Source organism: Pseudopipra pipra, chromosome 3 (assembly GCF_036250125.1).
Source record: "Pseudopipra pipra isolate bDixPip1 chromosome 3, bDixPip1.hap1, whole genome shotgun sequence".
Classification (NCBI taxonomy): Eukaryota; Metazoa; Chordata; class Aves; order Passeriformes; family Pipridae; genus Pseudopipra; species Pseudopipra pipra.
This window is the reverse complement of record NC_087551.1, coordinates 67,935,810-67,963,110: the sequence shown is the minus strand read 5'-3', so window position 1 is coordinate 67,963,110 and position 27,301 is coordinate 67,935,810. Positions and strand designations below refer to the sequence as shown.

The 27,301-nt window shown below is 36.9% G+C and overlaps 1 protein-coding gene across 4 annotated transcripts in view; it reads right to left on the bottom strand.

Moving 5' to 3' along the window:
• HS3ST5 (heparan sulfate-glucosamine 3-sulfotransferase 5) overlaps positions 1 to 27,301 on the bottom strand; it is a 191,420-nt gene that overhangs the window by 69,280 nt on the left and 94,839 nt on the right. For all 4 annotated transcript variants that reach the window (XM_064649725.1, XM_064649722.1, XM_064649724.1 and 1 more), the window contains one exon: positions 22,840 to 23,047. The gene's annotated coding sequence lies outside the window, so the exon portion shown is untranslated. The remainder of the gene's footprint in view (positions 1 to 22,839; positions 23,048 to 27,301) is intronic.

Here is a 27,301-nt window from a genome sequence, read left to right as displayed (position 1 = left end):
TGTGGGGCTTTGGTATATAGAATGTGTATGATTCATGCCAGTGTCCCTGCTCATGGTGGGGTGGCTGGAACTAGATAATATTTAAGGTCTCTTCCTACCCAAACCATTCTATGATTTATAAAATCTTGTGACAGTAAAAAATGTTGAAAAAGGAATGTTAACATAATTTAGAACTGCATTTGAAGACGGTAGTTTCTTTCAAGGCTACATTTTAGGTCTTTTCAATCACTTTATACTATGGCAGTTATTTACAACTTTAAATGTATGCACTTGCAATTAAAAAAACTTTTTTTTTTGAATATATTAAAAAATGTATGTCTATAAATGAATATGGAAATGCATTTATTTATATAAAGATAGATGTGGATGTTTGTGCGTCCATGCGTTTGTGTAAGTAAATCAGCAATGACTGAAAGATTTTCAGCAGTACTGGAATTTCCTTGTATTTAAAGGGATGAGCATACACAAAAGTATGCACACATGCTTATGTAATATCCCTCCTTGTGTGTCCTGTAGGAGATGAAGTGCTTGCTGCTGTTTCACCTTCCCTAACCACCGTTCTTCAGGAAAAGATTGAAACCCACTTGATGCTCTCGTTCCATAGTGATAGCAATCACTGCTAGGGAAATTGTTAAATGGCTGAAGTGTCAACATAAGAGAAGCACTGCATAGCAAAGTTTCTTTTGGATGAAGAAAATGTATCATGATAAGATCAACAAAATAAATGGGGTCTCCTGTCCTGGTTGCACAAGCCGACTGCTGTGTCCCAGGGACGGAGAAGAGGGCTCGTGCTCTCAGCTCCTACGCAAAGGTGCCAATCTTATATAAACAATTTACCACACATTAATTTCTGCTTTATCAGAAATGGTATCAAAATAACAGGGATGCAGACAGGCCTTAGTTCAACCAACAACTTGAAGTGAGTCAAAGCAGTAAAACCTCTCCACATCCTCACTGACTCTTCACTGAACCAGCCCTTGGTGTCTGTTTTGTGAACTCTTTGAAGGAGGAAATACACTTATTGGCTTTTTTGCAAGGGCTTGATGAAGTAGCTAGTTCAAAGTAAGGATAAAATAAAAAGGCAAACAAACATGCAAGGGTAATTCTATGTAAAGAAAGCATTGCAACACTCATAGCAATGCAAAGACATCTGAGCCATGTTTCTTGAAACATAAGACATGGCTCCCCTGAGCCAACCAGTCACTCTACCTCTAAGATGTCAGTCTATGGAAATTCAAAGCTTAAATGACAAGCATTCCAGTTTAGGAAATGTAATAGTGGTTAAGCAGAGTAAAAACATTATTCAAAAAATAATCTCTTAAAATGCTAGCATATGAGAAATAACAATTGATAAATTCTGTAACATGCACTGAAGAAAAATGGTGAAAGAATAAATCTTCTAATCTCTGCCCCTCACTCTTCCTTCCACACTATTGCAACAATGAAAGTCTTATTTTTTGGATTTTCTTGTTTTACTGAGGTTATCTCCAAAGTGGAAAACTAGCACACATTGAACTTACATTGGTTTCTAAAAACAAATATATAGTAGTTTTTTAAGAATTGGTTTAATAATCTTATAGAACATTAAAGTTAATCCTCTTATTAAGATCATATTTAGAAAAATGTCACAGTAACACATTTTTGGGAATCATAATTATGAGAAAAGAGACTGAGAGAGAAGACATTATTCTTCACAAAGGAATAGGAGAAGTAACATAATTTTTCTGTTACTTATATAAATCATTTGGTGCAATTATAACAGTGTTCAAGGATTAAAATTGGAATGTTAAAATGATAACATTTAAAATAATTGCTTTTGTTCCTTTAATCTTCTAGTTCCATTGTTCTTTCATCTTCTACTTAAATCCAAATGTCTACATTTGAAAACTTTTAAAAACATTTCACCAGAACAGCTCATAGAGATATATTATCTCACTTTCATTTCTGTCCTGAGGCTATCGTGTTTGACAGTGACAGAAAATAGTTTCAAGGACAATATAATGACAGAGATGGAATAAATTAAAGGAAACTATAAACTACTTAGCTGCAGAAATAATTTGCTCTTATTCTAAAACTGAAGTCTGAAATAAATATTTTAGACTAAAAAAAAAGCCTTTAAACCAGGAGCAGGCTTTTAAAAAGCAGCTACTATTTAATTCATGACAGCAATGTTTTGAAGAAACATTCCTAACATTATCCAATTACCACTTTCTCTGCAAACTATAAAATTTGAGTGAAAAGTTGATTGCATATATATTCTGAAAGTATTTAATCATACCATCAATGATGTCTTGCTAATCAGACATAAATCTGAGGGATTAGTTAAAATATGGTGGTTATTTTCTCAGTGCTGAAATACAGCAGATAATCCTCTAGTCACTATTTCTACAGGGGCTAAAGTTGCTTCGATATGCCAGTAGGGAGTTGAGGGCTGCAGACTTTTACCTCGATACCTTCAGGCCTTTTGCACACCCTTTTCCTCTCCCTTTCATACCACACACCACAACATTTTCAAGTATCTGTATGGCTTTTAGGTGACGGGAACCTCTTCTGTTAGAAGGATGTGTTGCTTGGTCATCTCTGTGCTGACCAGTGTGTCTCCATGCTGAAGCCAGTGCTTCTGCTGGCTCTCTGGTACGTTGTGCCCTTGCTCCAAATATGCCAGTTAATGCCTTCCTGGTATCCCAAAAGTAATCCAAAGGAGGGTATAACCATCCACTTGGAAATATTCTAGGTGTACGTGGGGTTTGCAAAAGCAGGAGCTTCAGTACCTTGAGGCTTCAGATTCTGAGTGAGTTAGGCTGCAAATTCTTCTAAGAGAAGTTTAAGTTCTTGCTTTACTAGTTGAGTTTGGTGCCTTGAGGTCTCCCCAACTGTAGCAGCACTGCCATGGGCAAGAACTTGCTTTGGTTAGGAAATTCAGTGCTGGGCCCATAACACAGCCAGAAATACCATGTGTGATTTAATGTGTAATGAAATGGAGACATGAGTTTTGTGCCTGGGGGTGAGTTGCTTGAGCAAAACAGAAGAAAACACCAAGCACATGGGGATAGGTACAAAATCCCAGCCCCAGCCCTGGATTAGGGATTTGGGTCATATGATGGACAGGTACTTCCATGACCCTGGAACTGAGAAAACAAAACTAAGGAAATGATTTAGGGTTAATGAGATCCCAATAACCAGTGTGTACCAACTTACAAATAACTTTGAAAGGTGGTGCTTTATTTCAGACCGAGATGTTAACTTTTCTAATTTTAGTGCTTCAAACAGTCTGCTGACTGAATCACAGCTACAGAAAAATAACAGTAGGGTTTGGTGGTTCCTCTTGATTAAAGAAAAATATTTAAATTTTCTAAGGCCAAAATCCTTTGATGCCTCTGCAGAAACATAAAAAATGGATAAAGAACTTTAAAAACTGAAATAAACAACAAGTGCTGAAAGACTTTCAGCACCTCAGAAATGGCAACACAGGTGTGAACATCCTTTTTGAAAAAAAAGGTTGATGTGGAAGTCCCCATGTCTACTTTCTGAAAATAATTTAAAGTCCTTTATTGTTTCTAACTTTCATAACAAGGCTGATTTAACCCAGGGTGTCCATTATGCTTTTATTTCTTTTGAAAGTCTTTACCATAATTAATATTTTGTATAGTAACAGCAAATGTGACTGTTTATTACTTTAAAAACAAATGTAAGAATTTACAACTTAATATACCAAATTTGATAAATGATGTCAGGTAGCTAAGTTTACACACTTAAAGCAACCTGATATTAAACACTAATTTAATATTTTGTGGTTTTTTTCTATGCATATCAAATGGACCACTCAGTGTGAATTACTGACTGCTTTTGAAAGTGTAAACCTATTTGTCTTTCAACTTTCTGATTAACATACATAAAGGTAACAGTATGCAATTCTGCTCAGAGTGGTTATGCTTGCAATGCCTAGATTAAATACTTTTGAAGATCTTATGAAGAAAAAAAAAGACAAAAAAACAAGGCAAAACAAACCCGGAACAGTGTTACAGTGTTTTAGAAATAGTTATTAATTTCTTCGTATGTGTAGATTTATTCTGTTTCAATAAAAACACCAAGTAGAAAAGATAAAGACTTGACTTCATGAAGACAAGTTTATTTTGGGGAATTATGGCATAATTTTTAACTACTGTATGACTACAGTGTCTCTGTAATAATTACATAAATGAATCCTGCTTTATTTCATACTATATTCCCACAATGCCTTGCCTTTTCCTCAAGTGCCATACCCTTTCTATTTTTCTTAATATTTCCTCAGTAGCAGCACACTAAAAAGCTTTTAAATAACTTATGCAAACCCTTTTTTCCTTTGTACTTTTTTTTTCAATTAATCACCTATAAAACTGCATATTCTCTAGATACTATGAGATGAGGATTGCCCCCATTTTGCATAAATTGCTTTTTTTGTTATTGTTATAAGGCTTATAGGCTCAGCTCCTTGTTAACATGGCTCACAATGAAATTGAGTTTGCTCAGGTCACACTAGAGACTAACACTTGCCCAAAGATATTTCTGTGCTTATTGCCTTTTATCCCCAGGAAATCCTCCTCGCTGAGCAATAACGTTGTTAGATTTGCATCCAGTTCACCTGGGTTTGCAATCTGGGGACATTTCTAATGTACTACTTCTCTTGGTTCCACGTGGGCCATAACTTTCACTTTCTAATTTCCTTTGTCTGACTGACAGATCAGCAGTGGAGGGAGAAGAGGAAGCGTTTCTCCATTCATCCATCCATCCCTCCATTCCTCCTTCCATCCATCTATATGAGGAATCTTTCATTACCTTCAGGCTTTTCTTTTTAAGTCCTTCTGTAATTTTGGTTTTGATTGTAATTTCTGAGCAATGACAAAGGCTGAAAAGATGTCACTGCCAGGGGTAAATGTAGGTCAGACCCTGCTCAGGGGGGTGCCTGCCTCCTCAGCTGCTTGCTGGAAGGTGGCAGCAGAATCTGAGAGGCTGACATTTCCTTCCCAAAGCTTGAGATATCTCTGTGGCTTGCCCACCACTATCAGAAGAAAAAATACAGAATGTCACATTAACCAAAAAAAGTGTATAGACATTGCTCCACAAGTGACCTCATACAAAACTATGTTTCCTAATTTATTTTTCTGTTTCTATTCAAACAAGAGGGGTTGCAATTTTTGTAGAAATCAGGCCTTTTGATTTTACCAACTTGTTACTCTGTTTTCTAATCAGTACCCTGATATATTTCTGATCAGTATCCTTCAATACTGGAACAATTCCATTCCAGTGACAATTCAGTCATATTTAATATAGAGTGTATGCTTTTCTCCAACTTTCCCCTTATTTGCAAAATGGAATATAGATAAAAAAATATAAATTCCTAATTTTAATATACATAACACTAAAATTCCCATCTCTCACCATCTTTGATACATGAGGTAAGCTTTAATCTCTTTCTAAACCGGTATGTACTACAAGAAGAAAGTACAGTCAAGTGAGAAAAAAAAAAATTCATTGCTCAAATAAGCAAGATATGTATATTCATATATTCACAAAGAAATTCAGCAATGTTTTTAAAATGAGAGAGTTTTGGAAATTTTCCAGCTTTCTTCTTGCAGTATCAGTAGGGGATATTTCAAGCTGCTGTTTCTTCATCACAAATGCAGTGTCACTATTAAGCTGCACCCAAGAAGACAACTGAACTGATGGGTCTTGCTTGGTTCACTCTATGATGATCAGATCATAGGAATGTAAACAATTCTTACATATAATGATAACTTAAGGCAAATTTCCAGAAAATAAATCAACCATGCACTTTACTACGTTATCAGCTTAACTAGTATCAAGAAAACTTGTCTTGTGGACTGAAACCAACACATTAGATACAGCTTGCTAGTAACCATATCAGTTTCCTGATCAACACTACTTTGAGTTGACAGAATAACACTAACATCCAGTAATAACAATAACATCCAGTATGGAAAGCAGGGCACACAGAAAGGCGTTTGCCAGTATTGGAAAGGAAGCACTCTATGCTCGAATGAAGAAAAAAGAAAAGGAAAGAAAAGGAAGACAAGTCTTTTCATACATCCTTTCACTCACACATTGAAAGCGTGAAAAGGATATCCAAGCATCATTTGCCACATGCTCTGAAGAGCAACTTAAAAAAAAATTGTCATATTTTTTGTCACATTCAAGAATTTTACAAGTGTGAGAGAAAAAGCTGAAATCGGACAGCGGTACACAACAGATGGGCTGAATTTCACTTTCTACCTCTAATAGGAATGACAACTTCCTTAAATGAAGACTTTCTGCTATGAAGTTCTTTTCAAAACCCAAAATACATATCTTAGCAAGACCCATGCGAGGTGAGATTATTGCTAGTGTCCCCCCACAGGACAGGGAACTGAACTACAGGTGTTCAAGATGAATTGTTGAATGTAACAACTAGCCTGAAAAGTCAGTCTGAGGAGCCTACAATCTGCCCCTTTTCTACTGGCATCCTCAGAGGAAGCTACCCAGGATCTTAAGCTACGGTGGAGAGTTGCTCACTGTTTCTGTCAATAGGCCCCAAGTATTTCCTTTTGCTTAGCCAAATGGAATGAATTGGGAGTAAAATGCAGTTAGAGGACAACTGTGAAAAAATTTTAGTCACCTGCCCATCATCACCTGGAAGTCTGTGGCAGAGTCCAGGAGAAACACAGAGTTTTCTCTCTAGGTATGTCTTCTTTGGGATAGAGATAAAGCAATTTCAGGAACTGCCCTCCCCTGCTGTTACAACATCCACAGCTACACTGTTTTAATGCCCTCATCAAGAGTTTGAGTTGGCTTCAGAACAAAGCCAGTTTTAAACTGTCAGCAGTGAATGCAACTTAGTTGTGAAGGCAGAAAACTCCAGCTAAAGAATAGTAATGAACAGCTGGTGGGTAGTAACTGCTAAAATTGCTATGCCCACTCTTGAAGACTCAGGTGCTTTACTTTTTATTTCTGCATTTTTCTGCCTTACTGTCATATGACTTTCATTTTTACCACATATGAGACAGGCATCCTACAGAGATTAGCAGATTTTTTTCTCTGTGTTGCTGGTTTGTCCTCGGTGCACAGTCCCTCCTGTACACTAGACGAAGCAGACAGAGATCTGGAAAAAACAGCGTGTAATCTTGAACTAAATACTGTGTTACAATACACACAAACAAGAGAAGTAAATTAATGCTGTGTTAGGCTACCCTAGTCTCTGGGTGCTTATACTGGCTACATTTCAGGACAAAATCCTGTCATTTCTCCATCCACACTTGCTTTTCATGGCAGAAAACTTGGGCTTGTAGGTAAGAGGAGTGCATTCTTCCTTCTGCGTGGGAGTGCCAAGAGGTGCACTGGAGCACAAAACATCATCTCCGGGCCACTGCAGAGAAGGACTAGTTCCCCACATGGCATTAGTCTTTTCTCCTTGCTCTACACACGTAATTGAAACCAGACGTGTACTACTTCATGAAGGTCCCATAGGGAAGAAGTAAACGCTTCAGAAAGCGGAATGAATGAATCAACTACAAAAAAATGCTGAACTAAAAAATGCCAGGTTTATTTCTTGCTGGTTGTCCTTCTGCTACTGTCCTCTACACCTGCCTCCAACAAGCCCTTGCCTCATTCTGCAACAATTCTCATGGGCTTTACTGCTTTTGCAAGTTTTAAAATCTACCCCTTTCACTCTCCCCAGCCCATCATGACCCAGATTTTACTCCCTGCAAAAACTTGTTTGTGTACTCCCCCAACATTCACCATGATTCCTCACAACTGGCAGTAAACAACAGGAGGAATGCCCTGCAAGCAGATGCCCATTGTATTTTTTCATATAATTTAATCACAGTCCTTTTGTGTCTTGAAAAATCCACATTAATAACACATCTGTAGAGCCACAGAAGTACATTTAAAGTACCAATTCACTTTTATTTGCACACTACCCTGGAGAACCAAAAGACCAGAGGCAACAGAACGAGGAAGAATGAAATGTTGTTTGCAGTTCATTCCATCTTTGTCTTTCCAAAAGGCTAAAATTATTCTTCTCTCAAACAGGAGATTTGTTTGTGTCTTGACTTGTGAGCTTCCTATTTATGGCTTTTCCTAAGTTTTGTCATTTGCTTTGCTTGCAGTGTCTGACTGTGGAAGCTGCAATATGCTTCCTCTGTGGAGAAATTGCAAGAATTTTTAAATATTATGAACACAATCCCACAACATGGGGGATCTACATGGTGGTGAACTACACTATATAAGCCATCTTAAAAGTGCCAAAAGAATATCTACTGATGATGTCTGGAAACAAAAGATCCTCTAATGAACTGAGAGAACTGACAAATACTGAATGGAAGCACAGGTCTTCATGCAGTAGGTGATTCCAGCAGCTGAGGTGTTAAGAAACCCACCAAGTATCATGGGACTGAAGATAACATTGCGGCAATGGCAGAAGTGAGCAATGGAGGAGTGGGAATGACTTGTGTTCACAAGCCCTGTTCCCTGTTAGTAGTGTACTTATTCATACAGAGTTTATTTTATGTATTCTCTGTTACCTTCATTCATTTTAACCTGCTGGCTGTAAACAAATTTGTTACAAAAGGCGTAAACAAATTTGTTATGAAAGGCATAAACAAAAAAAAGAATTCACAAAAAGTGTCTGTGAAGCCCCTGTAATCTGACTACTGGACTAGTCATCACATTCCCATTCTCAACATAAAGGCACTGCACTATTTGTTATTAGTAGATAACACGAGAAAAGAGGAAAACAACAACAACACAGAAAAAGAAAAAGAGAGAGAGACAACACAGAATGGAGTTGGGAAAATGAACAAAAGGTGGAAGAGACATGGTGGTGGTGCTGGAGGAAAAAGAGAAGGGACAATGTCATGACAGAGCAATGAGACTCAATTCAACAACAGACTCCTTTATAAAGGAAGGTACATATGTTTTCTCTTGCCTCACCACTTTTCTTATTATGATAAGGTGAGGCTTTTGAGTAAGTTTGAATAGTGTTGTGGCACTGATTATCAGCACAGTCTCATGTGTACTTTTAGCCAAATGGTCTTCAGAAGTTCCCAAGTCTATTTTTTCAACTCAATGGGAATTTTAATTGACTATTAAAATACAGTATTACACAATAAAGACATTACTGAACTGCTGCAGAAATACCGGCAAATGTGCCATCGACAGAAAAGGGATTATCTTCTGTGGGTTTATCAGAACTGCTACAACAGCCTATATAGCCTGGAGCAGCAGTAATTGAGGACTGAGAAGAGCTTTCCACATATGCTTTTCCCCCAAACATAAGCAAAGCAGAACAAAAATCCAATCATTAAAGCATTAACTTTACATGATTGGGCAGTTTCTCCCTTCTTACTGCATATGTGAGGATTTTTTTGTCCTTAGCTTCACAAGTTCACAGGGGTGGGCTGAATCCAAATTTCACCAGAGCCCTGTCTCATCTGATAATTCTACCCATAGCAGGTTCCTCTGAACAACACTGAGGTGGAAACATGCGTCATCATTCCCCGTGAGCTCTCCCACACGCACAGCAAAGGAAGATGTGAAAATGTGCCAGGTGTAAAGATCAGTGAGAGTGTGTACCAAAATCAGCTTATGGGTGAAGCCGGTGAAGCTGGCCATGGCTCTGCTGTGCTCAGTGAGTGGTGAAGGTTACAATCAGAACCAGTGTAAGTCATAAACAGACAATTTGCATTTTGAAAAAATGCTGTGTTCACAGGAATGTGCATACCACAAAAATCATAGTAATCACCTAAAATTTCATTTTTGGAAATATGAAACTGCATTTCTCCATGCTGGGCTTGTACTGAATCCATGTAAAGAAGCAAGCAACCTTCCATTTAATCACAAGTTTGCTCATTAGACAGCAAACAATTGAGAAGAAAGTGTGGCAGACTGTCAGTGAGCAGCATAAAGACCATACACAGACAAAAAGCAGTATGAATATTATACCACTGCTGGTCTCAAAGGGCTTTATTAAAAACAAAAGCATATAAAGTAGTTCCTGAACAGGGTGATTTTTAATTATGTCCTCTTGGGAAAGCTGTACAAGGCAGACTTGCTTGCCTCCCTTGTACTCTTAAGGGACCTGACAAGCTCTCAACAGTTTCCCTTTGGTCTAAAATGAGTTGCTGCTGAGTTTCTGGACTCTAGTTAAGTCTCAGTGGCAAATTATGTTTAGCTGGTTCTGAAACAAATGAAATTTTACTGACATCTTTTTTAGACTAAAAGAAAAAAATACCTAAAGGATTCAGTGTGACATCTAGTTCTACTTTCTACTCTGAGCATACACAAACAGCACTGTATAACTAACAATAGTACCCATTTAAACAATACCTGCAACATGCCTGACTGCCACAGGATTGGTGACCAGCCTGCAATGCTTTACACTTCTGAAGAAGCCAAGTTACCTGTTTTCTTTGGCCTTTGTACAGTCCAAGGATTCTTGAGCCAGACCTAGAGCTGGGTACAGCCCTGTAATGCCACATTTTATAACCCTCTGTCATCTACACGCTGTGTGGTGCATGTAACATAGGGAATGCATAACAAAGGCTGGGAGGAGGAAAATCTGTAATAACTGTGGTAGCTGAACAACATGGGGAAAAAATTCCTACACCCTGTGAGAGAAACCCTCTGCAGTTAACCAAGCTAAACAATAGGAAGCACCAATGGAAAGGATGTGACTTAAATTTTGATCCTACCTCTGTGTCATTTCAGATTTTTTCTGGGCTAGCAGGGGTGCTTCCTTCCCATTGGGATTTACAGGCTAACATCTGTAGCAAGATCAATTATTTATCACAAAACATAAGCAATGGAAAAAGAGCAGAGCCTTCCTCTACTATCCCTGTCTTATTTTACAGCTTTACATATAGTGCCAGACAAAAAACATGCACCAGACAGGCAGGACCCTTTCTCTGATGATTCCACTTGGAAAGAGGCAAACCAGGCTCCAGTGTCTACTTGGCAGAAGATGGTATAAAGCACTTCAACAGGGAGATCTGGCACTCTTCAGTTTATGTTACCGAAATCTCTGTGCCAGGAGGTCTCTGCATGAGACAGCCTGTAACTGGACAGCTTCTACTGAAATCAGGTCAGCTCTGTTCTCAGGCACCAGCTGAGGATCTGTCCTCCCAATTATTTATGTTTGCTGTGATACGGTAATGATATGGTACATTCCCCAACCATCCCATTGCCTTACATTGATCTCTCAGATGTTGTGAAAGATGATGAAAGTAGCAAGATGAAAGAAAAAGGAAAAGTGCAAAACAAGCTTACATTAAATATTCATAACTGGTAGTAATTACAAATAGAAAATAGGAAATAAAGAAGTAGTGATTATGCAGGGTCCAAATCATCTATCTGCAACTGCCTCCAGGAATTTTTCTCCATAGATTTCTGCTGCCAGAGTTGGAAAGTGAGCCAGTGTTTTTGGCCTGTGTCTGGAAAGTAAGCCAGTGTTTTTGGCCTGTGTCTTTGGTCACATTTTGCTACTTTGTTTATCTGATGCATAAACATAGGCTAGGGTGAGTTGAAAGCAAAAGTAAGTCTCTACACCTTATTTTTGATCTCCACTAAAACCTATAATGAACCTCTGTCTTCAGTACAAAATGACATCTCTACTGTGCAGAACTTTATATTTCAACAGCTAAACATTGTGCCTGTCACTTCAGATATTAAGTATCTTCTTTTGTGGTTTCATAAAAGGAACTGACCCGTAATTTTATTAAGTTCTTATAGATTAAGGTTTTTAATATGATTTCTGCTTATTTTGATAACTCTAGTGATTCTGACTGGCCATTGTTAGGTCTGCTTACCAAAATCTTTTAAAAAACCCCATGATTAAGTGGTTCCTTTTCAAATATAAGATAAGACCAATCTAGGAGCTACATCTGAAGAATCTACATCTCTTTCATGTAAAAAGTGATGAAAATGCTGACTTTCTTGGAATTACTATTTTTTTCAACTATGTAAAATCACAAGTTTATTCCATTCTGTCTATGTTTCTATGATCTAAAAGCTGGTATTGCTTAATTGATGTTAAATACCAATGTATATAGAAAAATCATGAAGTACATTCGTAGGATGTTCTTACAGGCAGAACTGCTGGATTTCAATCTCATACCAGTGCTAGAAAACAAGATGTTCTGTTAGATCAAGGCTGAAAAGTTTGTTGAACTGCAGTATTATTTTCCTGAGCTACAACAGTCATCTCAAACAACAGAAAATCACACAGATAATTCACCCTGTTACTACTTTACATCATTTTAAGGTCCTCATGAAGTAGCCTTTCCCTCTAATATGGAGCATCAGTCCATAGAAAAAAGCAATACTTCTACAGTGAACTTGTCAGTTTTTGCCATCTGAGTGCTCCACTCAGCTTTGGAGACCACAGTAGCCTTGTTAGGTTTCTAAGGCACCCTAATTACATACATCTGAGATTGCAGAATGCTTTAATTTAAGCCAGCACACAATCAAATGCTGTGCTTTCACAAATATTCAGAAACATCATCTGCCAGGATCAAGAGTAATTGAACTGATATCTACTGGGTTTTATCTGCAGCTTTGGCGCATAATTTTTCATTTTCTTTAGAAGGCTTTAACACAAAGAGAGAACATGCCTAGAGTCCCACAGAGGTGTTTTGACATTAGGCTTAATAAAGCATGAAGAACTCATTAATAAATAATGTTCTGCTGGTTAACAAGTAAAGCTGAATGCATTCACGAGACACAGAAGTAGATCACATCATGCATGCAGCCAAATAACTTGTTAAAATGATTGCAATGGTCCCATTTCTTCAGTGTGCTTGGCACAGCCCAGCACAACATTGCAGAAATAAAAACCACTGCAGTATATATGCATGCATCTTCAATTATAATGTTACCTGTCAATTTTTATTTGCACTCAGTGGGATTGAGGGATTTGTAAACAAGCATTCATGACAGTGACAAAGAGCTATTTATATATTGTTAAGCTTTGCTGAGAGTGAACACTGCTGTCTGGAGTTTCAAAGGAAAAGACCTCTTGTATTCATCAAGCTATGCATCATCCCATTCCTGTGTCAAAGCTACAATCTTGATACATTTTACTACAGACACATTTGAGTTACAGCTTTCAAGGCTGTGTCAATATTTCCATATGTCCTTATTTTCCAAGGTTAAACATTCTGGCAAGTTTTGAATCAAGGTCTGAGGAGAGCTTCTATTTGCTTGGGGTCAATTACACAACTCCCATCAGCTTCGGCTACAGTCAGATTTCATGCGGAATCTGGAGTAGGATTGTGGCAACATCAGGGTCTGGATTCACCCTCCATCACGACGACTTTCTCAGTTAAGTGACTAAGCTGGGAGCTGAAGTCACCCTAAAGTCTCCCTATAAGAAGTGCCAAGAGATAAACACTTCCAGAATGTGATTCAGATCTGGGCTTCTTATTACAGAATCAGCTTAAAATGAGCAAGTTCTCAATTTAGAGAGTTCTGCTACATGCTTATGATTCTAGGCAGGAAAACTTCTCAGTCCCTCCAATGAGGCCAAGGAACAGATTGTACAATTCAAGTTTGGGCCTGTGAGATCCACGCAATTTGTGAGGGGAAAAAAATAAAGGAAAATGTTTCCTTATCTTATTTTTAGTTTATCTTTGAGATATAGTCATATTCTAAATAAAGGAAACGGGGACAAAGAATCCAAATGCATGTCTCCAAGTCTCCAGCACAGTTTCTGTAACTACAGAAATGCTACAGTCTTCTGTGTTAGTTCACTGTCGTTTGTAGGTAGTGCAACTATCTTGGAATGAATATTGAAAAAAGAAAAATTCATAACATTTATTTATTGAAAACCTAACAGAGTGCTTATAAAAATTAGATTATTTTTCACACCTGACTGAGCTGCCAGGTTCCAAGAGTTACTGAGAATAAGAGGATTGGATGAAGCTATAATAACTTCTGAAAACGACTTAAAAACTCTGATGTATTTGATGAAAGGAATAGCTACTTAGATGGGGCAATCCTTCCAGTTGTTTGGGGATTTTTTAAAGAGAAGATATGAAGAAAATAAACTTCAGATCCATGCCATTTTTAGAATATGAAACTGAAAAGTACCAAACCATTTAATCTGAGTCACAAATGGGGTGATATTCATGTGATATTTTGAATTTTGCAAAACAGGACAAAAGTAGAAAGGCTTTTTTTTCTAAACATCCACATATTTAAGCTGCCCAGGGATCTGAAATATTAAAGAAGCATCTGTGATATGGAACAGTAAGTATAAGTTGATACATTTGTTTTCCATTATTTTCTTCCATTTACCATTGAACATCATTTCTATCCATGATAACACAAGAATACAAATGCATGAGCAGAAGTAATTGAAAACTCAAGTATTTTAGTGAGTACACTTTCTATATATTATCCTATGGCTTCACAGTCTCTGCTGGTTTGCTGTTGGAAAGCAGACTTGGTGTCAGTTACCTCTCAAAATGAGATGTAAATTTTAGAATTCAGTTTCTATTCCCTTTTTTTCCCAATTAAAGCCTAAGTACTCAAACCAGGAAAATCTTGCTCATGTTCTCAGGTGAGAATCTCAAGATTACTGAGAAATTTTCAGTGTCCAATCAATGCAGAACACAAGTTTTTGGAGGTACCTGTCTTGTGAGATCTGAACTGCCAGCAGAATGAGAGTTAGCTGAATACACAGCATAGCTAATACAGCAATGCTTCTGGGTTGTGTGATCACAGGATTCGAAGTGACAAACTTTCTTGCAAGTTAAGATGGTTGTGAATCCTCAAATGGTAGGTTTTTGTATTCAGATTCTTCTTATACTATACTTCAGCTATTTACATCCTTCTAGGACCATGCCAATAATCCAGAAATATATATAAGGACATTGACTTTTGTTCTTAAGGACATAAATTAGGAATAAGTTAGTGTTACACAACATTGGGCAGCAAAATTATAACAAAGTTCTACCCATTGTAGGAATTTGCATAGTTTTAGAATGCTTATATCCACAAGATGTTAAAAAAGCAAATATTCAAGCTTTGTTTATGGTAAGCTTTATGACTGCATGAGGGTGCAGCTGACATTTTCAAACAAGCTGTAACAGATAGTCATATTGCTATATATATAGCAATATATATATATTACCATGTGATGGAATCACACAAATACATACAGCTGTAAAACAAAGTGCATTGTGGAAAGAAAATACCATTGTCACCTCATGTTGACACACATTAATCTGCAAGGAGAAAAAAATCAGCGAATAGCATTTGTGCTACAAAATAGTAAAGTTAGTACATCAAAAACGGTAAGGAAAAGAAAGCAAAGCTGCTAAGGCAGGGATCACTTTGTCAAGCCCACTAAGATAATAGCTTTCTTGATCTCCATTAAGATACCAATATATTAATAAAGGAGGGAAAATGCCACCCTCTATCAGAACAAGGAGGAAGGACAGAGCAAACTTTAGTATACACGACTTGCAATTGGGTTTGTAATTCTCTTTTAGGGAAGGAAGGAGGATTTAAGCTTCCAAGTAACCAAGAAAAAAATACCAACCAAATCAACAAGCATAAATTCCCCAAGGAACCTGGTATTTTTATGGCAGCATTTCCTGTGAGTCTCCTAGCAGATCAAAGCGTGTCAGCTCTCATTACATCCCCTTGAGAGCAAAATACTCTGCAGCTTCTGATTTGCAAAGGCTCCAGGAGGCAGAGGCTGATCAGGAAAGGGTTTTGGGGTGTTCACTTCCCCATCTCTGCTGGTATTTCCCAAAGTGACAGGGCATTTTTGGGAAGGACAACACCGCTAGACCCTGAAGTGGATTGGTTGGCTGTTCATTCCTCAGGGAAGCTGGGTTACACAAATGGTGAAGGAAAAGAAATTCCCAGATTTTTAGAGGAGTCCCCTGTGCCCTTTTAGCTGGTCAGACTGCAGCCAGGATTTATGATTATACCTTATGATTCGAGCGCTGAAACAGGAGAAATTCTGCATTGTTTCCAGGCCTTCTCTAACAAGTTCTGTATTTTAAATACCCCTCTAGGAATATACACACAATTTAGAAAAACAAATCCTTTATTCATGATGGCAGTAAGTACAGCATGGCTGTACATATACCAATTAAATAGTAGTTTTGCATTTTTTATTTTATTCCTCCCAATAACTACATGTTCCTACAAGTGCCTCACAACCAGGCACTGAGTTTTCTACACAGCCTTTAATGGAGAACATTTTAAAGAGTTTTCATAAAGTGAATGAAGTTGGGATAAACAGCACAGCTGTTGAGCCAGTAAGAGACTGCAAGGAAGGACTTACCAGGAGGAAAACATTCTAGGAATGTATTTTCCTCATGAGGCCCAAAGATTAACCAATTAAGATTAGCACTCCAGTTCACATATCCAAAATGTGTACGGAAAATAAACAGGGTGACTTGAGTACTGTATGAATAGATCCTTGCTTTTGAGACAGGAATTTCTGACAAGTTATCTACCAAAAATCAAAACTATGCAATCACCAGAAGAAAAACAAAAAGCTGAAGAGCTGCATTGTCATTTTGCTCTTGTTTATTCCTTAACGTGATCTGGAGGAAACAAAAGAGAACTATTTATTTACTTGGGTCATGTGTTGACCTCAGAAAATCCAGGGCAATAAGCTGCAGGTGATGGCTTACATCCACAAAAATCACAAAATGAGTAAAGCAAAGATAATGCTACCAGGGAAAAGATTTGAGATTTTGACAGTAAATACCAACAGTTTTACAGTTATTTCTGCTCCATAAAGATGCTTGTAACTTTTCATCAGTGTTTGGCGTCAGGCTCAAAGACCTGTTCCATCCTGAAATTGGACTCCCAGCTTCCCCAAGAATATTGTGTGTGGCTTCTCCAACTGTGTGCTTTCATGGGACATTATTTGCTTACAGCTTTCACATGTGCTTTTACCTCTACTCACCAGTTATTTATTCCTATAGGAACTGTTGTATGCTGAAACTTCACAGATGAAGGATGGTAGTATGATATCCTAGAGATAAATTGGGATACTTGTCTTTAAATTTTATCCCACCAAGAGGAGAAATATTAATTTTAGCAGACATACAGAACTTCAGGATGTCAAATTCTTTATTGAAAGGCCTTTTCAGTGTGTATAGACCCTAAAACTCACTGCCTAACCAGAAGAGAAGCATTATGCCTCTCTCAGGAACCCTCTTTGCTTGGAAGGTTTCAGATTGTTTCTTGTAGAATCTGTCCATTTCTAGAAAATGAAAAAGTAATCACAGATATCAAGAAATTCAAACAGGATGTACCTTTGACAACAAGATTAGTGCTTTCCATCCTAATGCCTAAGACAGCCTAAGAGACGCTGCACTGCAGGAACAGTGTTCTCTTATTGTGAAGGGTGAAACAGCCCTGGATACAGTGAGCTATACCAATCCCTTAAAAAGTAAGCAGAGATCTTTATGGCTAGGCCTTTTTCCTGGAGGCATGTAAAAATTTTCTAGATTTTGTTGGTTTTTCTGCCTCATTTTCTATGCATGGTGAAAAGCTAGCAAGGACTGAAAAAAAAAAATGTGTTGCAGATGCTTTTAATTGGACTGGAAAGAGTTCTTGGTTCATTCTCTGGGGCCACAGCTGAGCGACGTGCTTATTCCTGTCTTTTTCCAAGGACATGAACAGCCTCATTGCAAATCAATGCTTAAGGCATACACCTAGGAATCTTGCTCAACTGGCTGTTTGGATCATTTCTGTCTTTCAACCAATATTGTCTGGATCTCACCCAAATTCAATTGCAGCCAGATGCTCTTCTCCAGGAGCCACTTTCCTCTAGGCAGTGCAACATCTTTGTGATGGCTCTGGTTACATCTGTGGAAAATGAGATATACACTTGGGTGTCATCTGCAAAGCCTGTAGCAGCTTAGCACCTCTCTGAAGAGTTTTCTGGAAGTATTGGAAAAGGATGTAGGGAAAGGATTTACAACCCTATGGTCAGACTGCAGGTGCAGGATATTGGAAAAAAAAATGATGTTACCAGTTGTTTTGGGGTCCTATTGAAACCAGGTCTTGTGTTTGCAAGGTATACAAGATTGTGATATATTCACTTGGCATTTAAAGGAGGAAGAAAGATAAATAAGTTCTCCACCTTGTCTGAAATTAAAAAGTCCTGGCAAATTAATACAGCCACACAAAACTGGATTATTAATACTAGCAAATGGAAACATGGTGCACAATATAAAACTCTGCACAAAACAGATAGAATAAAGACTATCATTGCTTACTGTAATATGTTTTGGTCACTGTATATTTTACATTTAATTTTATGGTGCAGGAGATATTACTGAAGGAACAGCTTTACTTGATAATTTTCTTGTTTGGTAGAGCTGATATATTAAAAGGCTAACGTCCTAAATTTACATTTTTCTGGACAGATTATTTCTTATTCCAGTCTCTCCTTCCTCATTCTTAACCTTTTTAAATAGAAATGATATAAAATAGGACTTCTTTTTGACAGTTTTAGCCGGAAAACCTTACTTTCCCTGCTGATTTTCATGCTCTACAAGCTTTGCCATCATAAACCACTTTGCATGTATTAAGAAGTATTATATTAGATGAGGCAATTTAAGTGTATCCCATTTCACTTGGTGAAACTAAGGAGCTTTGCATTATAACTAAGTTGAGCTCATGAGAATATGTTTAAAGCATGTGTTACCTGAAACTGAAGTTAGCTAGTCATTCAATACTGCAACCTGTGGGTTTGCAGAACGATGGCAGGAGTCCTGCTGTGAGTGAGATAGGAAAATTATTATAATCTGCATTTCTAAATTGAATGAGTATTTTGCTCAGCAGAAGCCTCTTGACTGCAAATAGTCTGAAATTACATCCTGCTGTTTAAAGTGCCTTTTTTTCCAAGTGAGTAAAAATGCTCACATTTTCATAAATCAAATATTTTTTAAATCTTACATGAATTAAATTATCGATAAAGTCATACATCCTTAGTACCTCTTGTAAAAGTTTTTTGGTATTCATATTTTTCATAGAAGGGACAAAATGCCTAGAATTCATGGGTTTATACTTTTAATTATTTAATTATTATATTGTTACAACTTATTGTCATATCTCTCTCATCAATTTATTGCTGAAAAAAATTCCATGTTTAAAAGTTTCTTATTTTGTACAGGAGAAAATTGTAATACAGATATTTCATCAGAATCAGCATAGATGTGGTGCTCAACATACTAGTAAGGTAAACTCTTACATGAAGTTTCCAGAAATGACTACACAAATATGAGCAAAAGACTATGAACTAGCAAGAAGACAAACTTTTGCCACAAGAGTAGCATGGTAAACATAATTTCTTTCATGTAAATTCTTTATCTCATTAAAGCTAGAAATTACACCAAAAAAAAAAAGAAATAAAAAGGCCTGGAGATTAGGATTAGATATCATAGTATGTTCTAACATGTAAGAGAAATAAATACTGTAAATAAATTGTGTTTTACTGTGTAAACCCAATAAATACTATAAATACATTGCATTGCATCCTGTCTAAGAGTCCAAAATGGAAGAGGAGGTGTCTCAGCTTATCTTCCTCAAATTCTCTGTCCTTTAAGTAGTGATCAGTGAAAAGATTGACAACAAAAGAATATGTTGAAACAACTTGCATGGATGTCTGTGCTCCACAACTAGAGTCAGTGGAAGCCTCAGCTTTGCAATACTCGGCTGTGGAAATGTTTCTAAGTTAAATAGACCAGGACTAACTCTCTTGCCCAGAGTGTGGGTAACCCTGTCTCCATCCCAAAACAAGGTGGCTGTATTCTTAGTGGCTTCCTGGAAACTGTCCCTTCCCCATGCTGCTCCCTGAAATCTACTGTGCATTGAATGGGACTGTGGGCCAAAACCATGCTAGGGAACATGTGAATGGATGGGATGGATGAGCAGGAGACAGGGATCAAACTCATGCTTAAGCCTTGTTTTGCTGCTATAGATAGAGGTATGCAGCTCTAGGTTTTCTGATAAGAAGTACTGGTTGAGAGGAAGATGTGGTTACTCTTGTGTGAAAGGTGGTTCTCAGGAGAACCAACAAGACTGGCAAAGGTGATGACATGGGTATGAACGTATCTTAAACACAACCTACATTTCTGGGTCATAAGGGACCTTATGTTTAGTTTCAGTCTTGCTGCTTTAGATTAGGATTCACAGCTCTGACCTACTTCTGAAATGGTGGACAGATCACTTCTGTTTTTCATCCTCACAAAATATATTTGACAGAAGACATTTTTCTTTCTGCATATTAAGTAAATCTCCTAGGAAATGGAAGAGCAGAATTCAGTCTTTCCCATGTTAGGGGACTCTCCTCCCAACCTCTTGCAGGAAGTTATACCCTCCAGGATGTAGTCTGTATGCCATACGTTTAGCATAAAATCTGCAGGATCAGTTTTAAATCTCAGGTTATGCCAAATGTTCCCAGTTCACAAGCCATCATATTATTATTTTTTTCTTCTTCATCAAATCCACAATGTTTCTTTTGATCTAATAAGCTAGGTACTCAATTCAGTATAGCCATCATTTATTCCCTTATATCAGGGAAATTTCTTACTTTTGTTACCTAAGCTTCTGCAGGCCTTGTGGATAAACCTCGCTGCATGCATTTGATAAAAGTCAGCCAGAAACAAAATTAATCATGGAAAATTTGGACAGGTGAAACTCCACTGGTTTTGCAGCCAGTCAGATAATTTAGCTTATTCTTTTTGATTTGCACTGTTTAAATGAACATATCCATTACCTGTCAAAGACATTTTTTTTCTCCAATCTATAAATAAAGCTTGTAACATTTTTAGCACAAACTAAAAAATCCACAAAACTGAAGAGTAAAGAAATTTTTTTTTTTGCATAATTTTCCATCCAAATTTTTATACTGGTATTTATGAATGTGCGCTTTAGTAACAATACTTTAAGCAAAATGAAAGATATATAGGATCCTTAACCTCATGAAGTTCTACTTGGACTTCCAAGTTTAAGTTGTGTCTAGGTCGGGGCAATCCCGGATATAAGTACAGACTGGGAGATGAACTCACTGAGAGCAGCCCTGCGGAGAAAGACTTGGGGGTTCTTATGGATGAAAAGCTGGAGATGAGACAACAGTGTGCACTTGCTGTCCAGAAGGCCAACCACATCCTAGGCTGCATCAAAAGAGGTAATATTATAAAAAAGTCCACACATTAAAGCTACAACATATGCCCAATATCAATTTTACTTTCTTGGAAAATATTTAGGCATCACATGAGGGCACCTCACAGAACTTACAGCTCTCCTCCATACAGAAAACCACACAATCTTGCAACTCCTCTAAGCTTCCACTTTTGAATGAAGTCTGTATTTATATATTCATATTCCTACTGAACTCTATTACAAAAACTCTCAGTAACTTAAATAGAACTGGGGTAAACCAAAACTGTATTTTTTTTTTCTCCTCTTCTCCTATCTGGACTAGACATTTGGTGCCAATGGGGAAACAATGTCTTTTGATAAGGGATGATATTTTTGTCTTCTAATTATTTTATGCAGGGACTAGGCATTTAGAATGCAAACATAAATACTAGCTAGAGTAGCAGACAGAAGGAGATTGATTAGAAAGCTATTATTCAGATGATATCACTAGAATCCTTCCACAAAAATGAGAAAGCAGAACTCAATTCCTGTAGTTCTAATTACATCAAGTTTGAGCTCCATTTACTTTAGCCAATAAGTTTCCTGAAATTATTTTAATAGGTTGTGGGGATGTTTAAAAAGAAAAAGTAGTATTTGTAAAACTAATTATTTTTTAAAAATGGCCATATGAATTAAAACAACTTTGCCAGAGTAAAACTGAAAAGAACTTTTCTCCCTCTTTCCCCAAACCAAGATGGAGCATTAATCCTGAAGAATATCCTGGAAAAGACGAAAAACAGATGGCAATCATAGAATAAAATCAAGGTTACATGATTGTTCACTTTCTCTACTTCTCATAGCATTATCCACATCATTATAAACATAATTTTTTTCATAATGTTATGATTAGTGCTGAAAATCCTGATGTATCTTTATGATCTTGCTACTTTCCTTGTCAGTTATGTGTCTGAGACATGACTTGATGTGCACATATGCCCACACACATTCCACCACCTTTCTGAGCATGTACTGTTTTCAGAATTATTTCTTCTACATTTTTGATCATGCCATAGAAAAATTATGTCAGTGAATTATCCTGATCAAGGTTGATTTCCTGAGGTGGCAAAATAGTGTCAGAATAATATCTATAGATTATATAATATTTTAAGAGAGATCAAAAGATAGAAAAAGAATTTTATTAAAATCTCACAGCTTCCAGAAAGTGAATAGCTGCCATTAGGAAGAAATTAATTTTTTTCTTACATGCTATGTATGTTTTTGCCATTCCCCTCAACTCCACATGCCATCTAGAACAACTAAACACACAGCTGAGCAAATACCTACCCCGTCATCCCCAAACAAGAACCATCTTGTGAATAAAGGTAAGCAGAACACTCTTGTCCCACTTTTACCTGTTGTAAGCCAGGTGAGAGTGATTGAAATGCACTAAATCCAAGTTTAGAAGAACTATCACAAAAATGTTTAATGGTAAGCAAGCTCAGAACACGGGTAGATCTTTCTCTTGTTGGCCAGAGAGTCATTCAGAGGGCATGATCTCAACTCTATATGCAATGTCAATTCACCATTTTATTCACTTGTGTCTCCATCTAAGCAAAAAATTGAAACATATTCTGCAGTGCTAAAGGTTAAATGAAACTTCAGGCTTTTAAGGAAGACACTAACCTTTGTGTCCTTATGCACGTCCAGAAAGTCCAGCACATCTACGTTTGATGAAGAACATTCCAGAAGAATTTAACTCATCTGTTCAGATGTTCAGTCTCAGGAAGTCTTTAGTGTTTACTGAAAAGACCAGTCAGGGAATAAAGCATGTCCAGGTATGCAGATGGAAAAATCAGGCATCTCTGCTGAAATGGTGTACAACTTGCTGAGCCTGTACAAAAAGAGAAGACACTTGCTACGTATTTTAAAAAGAACCCAACAAGCTAAACTAAACAACTGAAAAAACAAGCACTCCATTTCCCTGTTTAAGAATGAAAATAATTTTTTTTCAGTAGGGGCCCAGAGGTAGTACTTGTCAGCTCATGTTTTTCGAAGTACTGTCTCAGTATCTTGTAAACATTGGCAGCCTGGAATCTAGAGCGCAGGTTAGGGAGGAAGGGGAAGAGAAAGGAAAATTACAGCAAACGTTTCACAATACGAAGCCCCAGACAAAAGCCATTCCTGATGACAGAAAATTGCTAAATACACTTATTTTAAGTGGGTTAGAGACAAAAGAATGTTAGATCTTTACTGGTAAGAGGCAATATATTGCACGTGATACTGCTACTCTGCTACATTTTACCTTGATACTGGACAGAAATGTATTTTACAGCCATTTTGTAAATCACTGGAGAAACTAGTTTTATATTGAGAATAATGCCAGATCCATCTGGAGAAAATGTTAAAAATATTTAGTGAGATTGTCTAACTGATCTCGCTTTTTCTTTTTTCTGTTTTTTTGTTGTTTGGTTGGCTTGGGTTTTGTTTTTTGTTTTGTTTGTTTTGTTTGGTTTTGTGGGTTTTTTTGTTGTTGTTGTTTTTTGTTTGTTTTTGTTTTTGTTTTTTTTTTCCAGTTATCTATGCCTCCATATTGAAGAAATGGGACACAGATACAAACGTGAATATGGTATTTAATTGCAAATTCCATACTACGGTTTCTAGCTTCAGGTATGAACATATCTACTTTCTTTCAAAGTAAATCAAGCATCAAGGAATTTGCAATACAGATAAGCCCTCAAAATCATCAATGCCAATGTGACCTGCCAAAAGACATTATCTCCACAATTATTCTCTTAGCTGGCAAAAAATACTTTTGAGTAGAGAGCCACAATTAAATCAAAAGGTTTCTACAAAAATATTACAAAGAATGAGCAGTTTGAGCACCTTAGATTATGGCTGGAGTCTAAAAAGTGCAGTTGCCTTTGCATATGTGAAAATTAAATTTTGCACCAATAAAGGAACGTAGAAATGTACAAGAATCTTGTAAAAGTCTAGGAAAACAGCACTTTCTTTGCAATGAAGTGTTTATTTCACCACATAATTTCCCTCTACATTACATAAACCACTTACTTGGCTCAACAGCAGTTTACTTCTGTCTGCTGTTGCCTGTATGATACATGATTTAAAATGCTGTGTATTGTGTTTTTCTATCACAAACACTTATTCATTAATAATTTATCAGATAAATGGTTTCTGATTGAGCAATTTAAAAAATATAGGCAAATCAATGGCAAAAGACACCAAGCAGCATATTATAATGATACAATAATTCGAGCTCATACATTAGACCGAATTGATAGTGTCCCAAAAGCCCTCTTTTGATAGCTCAGTTTCATAGAGTAAATGTTCAGCTGAAATAACTAATAAAACACGGGAATTACTGCTCTGAGAAATCATGCCAGTATCATGAACAGTATCTTTGAGAACTAATAGGTTGGCTATAGAAAGTAAACAAATAAACCAACCCTACAAAACATCTCTGTAAGCCTACAAGCTCTCCCTGGAGGAAGATTAATAGTCACATGAAGAAGACAATGAACTCATCTATCAGATGTGAATGGCACTTTGAAAATCATAAGGGTCTGATTCCTTTGATGTCAGTGATACTTAGAGATATAGATTGTAGCATTAGATCCAAACAGTGTTTGTTATCACTTGTATGTGTGACACAGACTATGAGGGAAGCAAATGTGATAAATCCCTTAAGAGAGAGCTCTCAAGGGACTCTTGATGTGTCACAAATAAGCTCTGCTCTGAGTTACAGGATTTTCAGCTAAGTTGTTCACAAGGAAAATAAAATGTATTCTAAGGGCTTTGCTATGGCCATGATCACCAACTTTGAGGTTTTAGAGAAAAGAAGGGAGATTTGAAAACACTTTTGGAGAAAAGCTGCATATATACATTTCCCCTCTTTCCAACAGGTGGATTACATGAATTAAATAACTTAAAATTTTCCAGGGCAGTACTCAACCTCCCTAAGAATAATGTTGTTAAAAGTCGTATAATTTTATAGGCATTCTGGCAGAATGAACTGGTTTACCATCAGGCTTGAGGAGACTAGTCAATAATGTGTTGACAATAAGTAGACTTATTTATAAAATGGATTCTGTTCAGGTTAAATGGACACGTATATTCTGCCAAGAATAGATTGTTTTCAAACTTAGATAGAATTTCTCTTCTGTTATTTGATGAAGTCTCATATTGATAATAAACAATAAGTTTCAGGAATGACAGATCTACCAATAAAAGCTGCCATTCAACATGGAATATATGCTAATATCAATACATATAATTATATATAATGATCATAAATGCAATCGATTTATTTATTGTAAACAGTTTCAATGAATACATATGAAGTGAAAAATCAAATTAAATGGAGTAACATAATTTTTTTTCTTATGTGATTTCTAATTTAACTATTTCTATTTGTGGTAATGAGAACACTAGGGATTTTTGTTTAATGACTGTCCATTTTTAATGTGCATTTATCCACTCTAACTAAGACTAGAGTCTTTGTCTAATGTATCCTTTCAGACTTCATGCCCAGGATCCAAAGAGTTCTCTATGCCCCACAAGAGGGCAAAAGGACCACTTTTCTTTCTTAAAATAGGAATCCTTTCAACAGACTGATTGCTTTTTGTGTAAGAGTGCCAGTATTAGCATTAACACTATTAAGTAGTAAGTTGTGTAACCCTTTTTGCACAAAAAACCCCTCCTAGATGCTTTTGTTCTAATAAGCTAAATAGGCTTAGACATAGTTAGAGAGATATAATAGAGAAAAAACAAATTTTTTAGGGATCTAAGCAGTTCCTGCATGTAAAGCCTTAGCTACTGTTTCAGTCCATGAATTACCTGGGTCCTGGTCTTCTCAGTGTTCCCACTTGCCTCATGTTATCACATAATAGTTGAATTGTTAAGGTTCTAATATTTTCTTCACCTTTTCAGTGAAGAAATGTTTCCTGATACTCAATCTAAACCTCCCCGGTGCAACTTGAGGCCACTTTGCTCCTAGGTTCCCTTTTTAAATGATCTGGTTCATTCCTCTCATGTCCTAGGTATCACTCTGGCCATAGGTCCCACAGACCTGCCTACTCATCATAGGCAGTAGAGACTAAACTTTGCCAGGCTTGACACCTTCTTCTCTATACAGTTGTTTGAACATACCCCAGACAGCTGTGGTCCTTATATAGTCCCACATGCCCTTATGAGGAGGGATCTCCTGCCTTTCTTCCGTTCACTTAGTAAAGAGACAGGAGGAGAGGATTAAACAATAAAAGCATAACTCATTGATGTAGCTGTATCGTCACTCTTCATTAAGAGAGCAAACTCCTTACTCAGATGCTTGATGACTTGAAAGCATTTCAAAGTTCACAGAATTCCAAAGCAAAGGATGTTGTATCTCATTAGAAAATATTCAAGACGAGTCATCTACTCATAAAGGTTTGAGCTGGTTCCCACTCCTGCCAAGGGCAAGGCAACTAAATACTGCATAGCTATCTGGCTGCTCCAGTGTCCAGTATTGTGGACTTGAACAATTAAAAATCATAAGTCAAAGTACACCAAAAAGTAAGTCTTAATGGTTATGTTTGTTTCTTTTAAATAATGAACCTGAGTTGGTTTACTGGTTTCCTTCTCTGAATCTGTTAAATGTGGGGTTTTTTGTGTGATTCAAGAAAAAAAATATTATAAAAACAGGTGAAAAGACAAGAGTGTCCTCATCCTGTAAAGGCAGAATTTAAAAAGAAATTTTCTTCTTTTTTTTTTTTTAATTCTTAATTTATCTTTTTTTAGCTCAGAAAATAGCAAACAACTGAAGACTTGGACATTTTAAGAATTGATCTACTCTTTATTCACAGATGAAAGTTACTCTTCCTCAAATAATACACAAAGTCTGATCATGTGCACACACTTTGTCCTTTTCAATGAAAAATAAAATGAGTTCAATTAAACCATGACAGCTGAATCATACTTAACACTTCTGCAGAATGAGACAGAAGGTATTAACTCTCAAAGTGTCAAGGCTACTCTGGAAGGTTCAAGTCACAGTTAGAATTGGTCCCTACAAAAATAATGAATTTGCTGTAATGCCAAGAAAAGAGATACAGAAAGCAATTATGTGACTGGGGACAAAGGAAAAAAAAAG